Raw genomic sequence first — 8,098 nt, 5'->3', positions numbered from 1 at the left:
ATTTAGGTGTTGCATCAAAGATATATTTTTGTTCTTTTTGCATAATTGAACAGTTCAACTAATTACACACATTTCTGTTGAACATATGAATGCCGTGTCCAATTGAAGATGTTTAGATTAATCACCGATGAGAAAGAAATCCAGTGAAAAATAATTATTTGCTCACTGACTGAATTCTCTCATCATAAACAACAAAGTACAGATATGATGTATGTAAGAGGTTAATTTTGCAGTGTACATAGCTTCATTGATTATAATGGGGGTTTTTGTGCAAGAGCACACTAATTCACAGAACTGTTGAAGGAGAGAGTTGTGACAACCTTTGAGCTCGCTGCTACATGGTCAAGAAAAAGACATTCTTGAGAGAAATTCCTAAAATTATATTCTACATATAGATTAAATATATAATTAATGTTTAACATGCAAAGAAGTTATGCCTAGCTGACTTGAGTTTAAGTTTTCCTTATGTTGTCATTAATTTTTTTTTCAGACTGACTGATCAGAGCACAACTTGCATTTTTCGCTGCACCTTGGTCAGTATTGGTGGTTTCTTAAGCAGTACTATGACTTTTTCATCACATCACCATAATTGTAGTTACTGTGACCTAATATGTCTGTTTCTGTTTCTTTTTCAGGTCCCTTGCGTTTTGGCTTTTTCTACAGAGAGCAGTTCATTGTTACTATACCTTTTATTGTTCTTTTCTTGAAAAAAAAAAAAACTAAAAAAATTGTTTATTGCATTTTACAAGTTATATTTACACAGTGTCTCTTTCATTGTTGCTTGACTTTTTTATTTATTTATTTATTTTTTATTTATTTATTTATTTATTTATTTATATATATATTTTTTTTCCCCTTCCTTCCTGAGACTACTTTGCAGGTTTTGTTCTTTCAGGCTCAACAGCTGTTACGTCGGGACAGAACTTTCAAAGTATGTGCCTATTACATTGAGGATGTCCTGTTAAACTTAATTTGACTAAGAAATAAGTGTATTTCAGTATGCCTATTAGTTGCATTACTTTTGATGATTTAAAAAGAAACCCATGGGTTACTTTTGATTTGAGACTTGAGAGTAAAGTCTCTACTTTTAGAAGTTGCACTCAGATTAGTGAGTTAGTCAGATATATTTGTCAAGCATAGGGTTTTTTTTCCCCTCATCTTTTTTACCTCTTGATATTTTAAAGGATGCCATGGAAAGGAAAGAGATCTCAGGCTCAAAAAATGCATTGGAGAAAGGTGGACCTGGAAGATGGACAGGTACTATTGATATCTGTCTCTTGGACTACAACAAGCTCATTTCTGGGCACTTTAATCTTCGATTAAATTCAAGTGCTCAATTTTTAAAAAATGCTTGATTGCAATTTACCCATTTCGATTAACCCGCAAAATACTGGATGCAGTGCCTTCCATGGACGACAATCCATGAACCACATTATTTGATCATTTTGTAAGGCTGCATGATATAACCATTTAAAATCATAATATGTCATAGTGCTAATGTGAAATCACTAAGGCTGCGATTCAGTTAAATAAATGTGAGTTTCAGAGTGAAGTGCAATGCTTTATTTACATGTGTGCAGGTTATGTGTTTCTTCCAGAGGCTACATTCACATTAAATAATTGATACAATATCCAGACCTCTCAATTTAATTCCGATCTTGATTCAATATCGATTTTATTTATAAATATGCAGGTAAATTTTCCTCAAACATTTTCTCCCAACTAGTGCTGTAAACTACAGGTGGAACTTAATTGGGACACAAATTAAGATATAAAGCAGAACATTAAGAGACTGACAGCCTTAGTCACCACTATCATTACTTTTGTTTGGAAAAAATATTGAATGGCAACTGAGACTGTGTTCCACAAATGAAAGCCATAAAGCTGTGGAACAACATTCGCATTAGATGAACTTATTTTTTTTTTCTGAAAATAAGTGATTTTACATGATGTGCACTTGACTTGTGTTCAAATGCTTTTCTTTAGTTTGTTTTCCCCCAATTATGTTAAAACTGTTTAGCAAAATGCCTTCGGTTCAAAACTTATGCAGTACAATTTGATACTAATTCTGTAACACTAATTTTGACCAGCAGCCTAATTCCATGAATGATTATTTACAGGTTCAACAGCCAAATGTCAGTCCTACTGTAGCTCAGTTTTCTGATAGATTGTGTGTAGAAGGTGGTGATAGTGCACCCAAAGTTTTGTCTGTGCAGGCATCTCATTGTCAGAGTGATGTAAGGTACGATGTATATTCCAGAAGTCATCAGTGCACATGTGTAGCGCTGACATTCTTGGCCTACCACAATGAAGGGTTTCAGTTCGAGATGCCTAACCTTGATAGAGTTTTAGAGGAGGGGGATGCTTTGTATGTCGGTGTTAAAACGCAGCTTTGTGCTGTGCTGAAGGAAGATTTCATCTGACTATAGAGGAAGTACTGCTGATTGTTTCAACATTTAACTGAAGACATCATGTGCGGAAGTCTGAAGTGATGCTGGGATACCTGAGAGCCAGAGGGACCCCTGACATGGAAGGGTGGTGGATTCCTCTTACTGAAATACTGTAGTGTCTTTCAACTGATGTCAGTCATGCACTGCTCATTGTTGCTCCAAAGTGTATTGCTGTGTTCAGAGACAGATCTGGAAGGTACGGGTTCTTTGATTCACACTCAAGAACTGCCAAAGGTTTATCCCATCCTACTGGTGTTGGTACTGCAGTCATGTTAACTTTTACGCACCTAAGTGACATGATTGACAAAATTCTCAAGCTCTTCTGGGATCGTGGTGATGAGGCCAGAAATGAATTCATGCCTGTCTCATTCGAACCAGAGCAACAATCTGGAAAACTTTTTTCACCGTCGGCTAGTGAACCAGTGTCACAGGTGATTTCAATTCGACCAGAGCCAGCAAAAAATGTTGGAGCTGAAAATCTTGTTTCCCCAGAAGCCGAAAACCAGCAGATGATGGTTTAAAAAAAATAAGTACAGGAGAAGAAGACATGCGTAAAGCAATTAACATTTTAAAACAATGTGGAGGACCTAAGGACACAACTGCATCTCATGTCATGAGAAAACAAAAAAAGGGGGATTATGATATAGGAAATAAATATTTGCAATTCCGGACAAATAAAAAAAGAAGCTGTTAAGAAGAAATACAATCAGGATCCTCAATTCAGAAAAAAGAAGAAAGATTACATGGCTAGACGGTACAAAATGGATGAGGTTGTTCAGGCAAAGAAGAAACAATACATGATGAGGAGGTACAACACAGATGCTCTTGTCCAGTCAAAGAAGAAAGAGTACAGTACATTGTGAGGAGGTACAGTGCAGATACTGTCTTCCAGAAGAAAATGAAAGACTACATGGTCAAGAGATGTGCTCTGAACTCTGAGTCAGCTGCATATCACGTACTAAGATGTACTCTGCGCAAGACCCAGAAATGTGTCACTGATGCTGCATATGATGTGCTTCATCAGTTGCAATGCACCCTCAGGATCAAAAGGAAGTATAAACCGTACATCCATTCCAGCCAGAAAACACTTTGGTGTTAGCAAAGTGATGGAACGTGCCATACATACATTCTGGCCCTACACATGTCTGCACAGTCTGTCACAGAGCCCTGTTTCCTAATCAAGTCAGGGTCTGTAATAGATCGAGTTATGACAAAAATGTTAACGTTGCAGCATCTTGGTTAACCGGGAAATATGTTCATGCTTGTGATGGTGCCTGCTTAGATTCTTGTGTGGTTCTGGAAGAGAGAAGACGGGAATGGATCTGCCACACTTGTGACGGCCATCTTAAGAGAGGTCACATTCCTTCAATTGCAGCAGCAAACAGACCACCCATCCCTGTGGAACTGGTTGAGGTGAATGTGCTTGAATGTCTCACATTAGACACATTAGACACATTAGACACATTAGACACTGGTCTCACATTAGACACATGCATGCAGCCACCTGACATTGGACAGGAGATCTTATCGTACGGTGAGGGAATATTTAGCATCGCACCTGTACAAGGAAAAAAGCCTTGTCAGACGACAAGAATGTAGAAGATGATATCCCAGAATATCAGATTCTGCAAGATGGAGATGGAGTTGTGCCACAAATAGAGGCACCACAATTGACTATTGAATTTGTTAGGAAGTTGTTCAGAAGTCTGAATGAGATGCAGGCAGCCATATTTTACACTGTCTGCCAGTGGTGTCGGAAGCGTGTGTGGGGTCATAATCCAGAACCGTTTTTTTACTTTGTATCAGGTGGTGCTGGTTGTGGCAAATCACACGTGATTTAAGTGCATCTACACGGAGGCATCCAAGATTCTGCAACAACTGCCTCGACTCCGGGAGGAAGGGGATCTCTCCATACCTGAAGTGCTGTTGAGCGCATCTACTGGAACAGCAGCATTCAATATTTCTGGTCAAACGCTGCATTCCATTTTAAAACTTCCGAGGAATCTGAAGCCACCATATCAAGGACTTGGAAATGCCCTAGATGAACTACATGCTAGATTACGTGACTTGGAGATTCTGATCATTGATGAAGTGTCCATGATTTCGAAGGAACTTTTTGCCTATGTAAATTGGAGATTTCAGCAGCTCAAAGGCAGCAAGAAACCTTTTGGGGGAATCTCTGTCCTCGCTGTGGGAGAGTTTCACCAACTACCGCCTCTTGGTAAAGCCAAACCACTCTGCGTGTACGAAGAGGATGTTTTGGACTTTTGGAAAGACCATTTCCAAATGGTTACCCCCTCGGAGATCATGCGTCAGCAAGAAAACCTTGCTTTTGCCCAACTTTTGAACCGACCTACGAGTGAAGCAGTAGACCGAAGCTCTTGGTGAAGAAGATAGGGCTTTGTTACTCCAGGCTGTGAAGAACCCCAAAGACTGCCCATGTGATGCACTGCACATATTTTCCACCAACAAGGAGGTTCATGGACACAATACATAAACGATGCACGCTCTTCACGCTGATGTCATAACAGTTGATGCCGAAGACTACAGGAAAGACCTAAGAACAGGAGGCATGAAGAAACTAAAAAAGCCTGTCATTGGAAAAAAGGACGACTTGCTTGACACCATACCAATTGCAGTGGGAGTATGCATAATGGTGACTAGGAATCTGGATGTTGAGTATAGACTTGTTAATGGATGTTTCAGTAAGATTGCAAATATTGTCACTGAAACAAAAGATGGAATCTCTACCATTCAGATGCTAGGACTTCAGCTCAACAGTCCAAACGCAGGCAAAAAACACCGCAGGAGGGTGCAAGATGAAGAAGACAACTTGGTTTATATTGGGAGATCTGAAGAACATCTAAGTAAAGGAGCAGTTCGTCGACAATTCCCCATCAAGTTAGACTATGCCTGCACAGCTCACAAAGTTCAAGGCATGACACTGCAGAATGCCGTAGTGTCTCTGAAGAAGATTTTTGAGCTGGGAATGGCATATGTTGCCCTCAGCAGAACGACTTCACTTTGTGGATTACAAGTTACGAACTTCAGTGAAAAGAAGATTTATGACGAGAGCATCATTCAAAGGAATCATGCCACTTTTGCAGCAAATGAGGGAAAGCAACATGGATGAAACACTCAATCATTCAACACAACACGGAAGGCCTGTCATGCCACATCGAAGATATCAGATGCCATCATGAACTTCTACTGTCGGATATTCTTTGTGTAACGGAAACTCACCTGACTGGATCATTCGTTACACCACATCTCCAATTGGAAGGATGCAACCTATTTGTGCGTAATAGACATGCCTCCTACTCAACACATCAAGAAATTGCCAAAAAAGATGGAGGTGGAGTCGCAATATATTGCAAAGAGCATATTTTAGCTCAGCCTAGGAGATGTGTGTATGTGTATTTTTTATATATATATATATATATATATATATATATATATATATATATATATATATATATATATATATATATAAATAAATATATAAAAATGTGACTGATCTGGAGTTTGTCATCAAAAATATATAGTCCAACGAAGCAACAATCGCTGTTGTATACAGGCCACCACACTACGGTTTTGAAGAGTTCTTAAAAAAACTTGAAGAGCCTGTTGGATTATTTGGACATGACGGACAAACATCCTGTCGTCGTCTGCGGAGACATGGGTGGACTTCCTATGCGCAGGGAATAAAAATGCTCTGGAATTATTTCAATCTAAAGGATACACTCAACTGATCACCACAGCAACGACAAAAAAGCACACGCTCCTGGATCACATTTACATCCCTCATCTGGATTTGTTCCTTCAATTGGGTGTGTTACACAGTTATCATAGTTATCACAATCCTGTGTACTGTATTTTGTGTAAATGAGTTTGTGGGGTTAATGTGTATTGTGTGTTGCTGTGTTGTACCATACGAAACCGGGACACTGAGCACGCATTAACGGTGCCAATGGGACTTTGACAGCCTTAGCCAACGGTTGCCGTGTATGGTCATGTCAAGGTGTTATGTCATTGAGCTACCAGGAAAGTAGAGCCTCAGCAGCAGGAAGGACAAAGTAAGGAGTAGTGTGGCAGCTCTAGGGAGGACCCAGACAGTGAGAGCAAGGGTGGCGGTAAGACAGCAAGGTAAAGTGAGAAGTAGTAAGACGCTGTTGTAATATATTTGGTTTTGACCTTTATAATAGAAGTTTTAACTTGAATTTGTATTCCATCTGTACAATTTGTCAATGTTTACTGGATGTATTAAGTACAGTCCCTTGTTACGTTATTATTGATATGTGCCCGTCTATAAAGTTGCAGGAAGAATTTGGAGACCATAGCAGTCCTGTCCAAGACCGGATATGAGTCTGCAATATACCATCTAAAGCTAAGTTTTTAATGATTTTGCTTCAGTCACTGTACTACTGCACATTATAACCACATTTGCAGGAAAATGTTCAATCTTGATCTGATTTTGATATTTACCAGCAACCAGCCAATTGAAGTCAGAATTTCTTAGATCAAGTGTGCTACAATGCTGATGGATGACAAGGTGGATAATAGCATATGTGCTAGTTTCATTCTGTAAGGTTTAGTTGAGAGTTAATTCTTTTTGTACTTTTAGTTCTTCTGTATGTAGTGATCCCTTTATTCATTCATTAATTTCATGCCCAGAGGACGGGACCAAATGTTTACGGCATTGACGACAATACTGGAGAAGCAGAGGAAGAAGCACACTAAAGCACTGAGGTAAAGTTTATCAATACTACTGGTAAGGCCTAGTGTTTCAGTGAATTTTATCATATGCTGTTTGTTCAGAGGCGTGTACTTTCATGTGATAGCTTAGATTTTAGTGTACGATGGTTTTCAGAAGTGAGAGAGCAAAAATGTGTCTTGTGAGACCTATATCTGACCTGAAACTTTATGTAGAATCAAAACATTTCAAATAAATTCAGTAACATTATCATATGTTTTACCTCCTCTACCGCAGGATATCCAGCCTGTAGGCCGTGCCAGATCCAGCGGCTAGATGGCAGATGCTTCATTAGACTACTGAATATATCTAATCATTGGATTATCAATTAATTCATCTTAATATATATAAATTATTTTATAATCATTAAATAATTGGTCTCAATTTCTAGATATATTAATATTTCATATATTGGCTTAAATAAGAATTTTACTGTAAGGTGTGCCATGCCAGAGGAGGATGGGCTCCCCCTGTTGAGTCTGGTTCCTCTCAAGGTTTTTTACCTCCTAACTCTTTGGAGTTTTTTCCTAGCCACCATTTTTTTTTTTTTTTAATATGATCTAAAGCCACACTAGATCACAATTGGAAGTTGTTCTAAACATTGAATAATGGTTTAAAGTCAGTTTTGACTAAAAGCATTAACCTTATGAATTGTCTTGCGTAGCTAGATGCTAGTTGTAGCTCTTAATCCATCTCTTGTGCAGCGTATGTATGTAGCGTATGTATGTATGTAGCGTATGTATGCATGTATGTATGTAGCACATGTATGTATGTATGTATGTATGTAGCACATGTATGTATGTAGCGTATGTATGTAGTGTATGTAGCGTATGTATGTATGTAGCACGTATGTATGTAGCGTATGTATGTAGCGTATGTATGTATGTAGCACGTA

The 8,098-nt window shown here is 38.6% G+C and overlaps 1 long non-coding RNA gene across 1 annotated transcript; it reads left to right on the top strand.

Annotated features, from left to right (window-relative positions):
• The first annotated feature begins 480 nt into the window (after nt 1-480).
• On the top strand, nt 481-7,733 carry LOC124627193 (uncharacterized). The gene is made up of 7 exons (XR_008393887.1): nt 481-533; nt 636-931; nt 1,185-1,257; nt 6,472-6,596; nt 6,765-7,002; nt 7,125-7,199; nt 7,441-7,733. It is a non-coding gene; the product is annotated as an uncharacterized LOC124627193 (long non-coding RNA).
• Nucleotides 7,734-8,098: the final 365 nt, after the last annotated feature.

The sequence above is a fragment of the Ictalurus punctatus genome, chromosome 4, assembly GCF_001660625.3.
Source record: "Ictalurus punctatus breed USDA103 chromosome 4, Coco_2.0, whole genome shotgun sequence".
Lineage (NCBI taxonomy): Eukaryota > Metazoa > Chordata > Actinopteri > Siluriformes > Ictaluridae > Ictalurus > Ictalurus punctatus.
The sequence above is the reverse complement of the archived record's forward strand: the minus strand, read 5'-3'. Positions and strand labels throughout refer to the sequence as shown.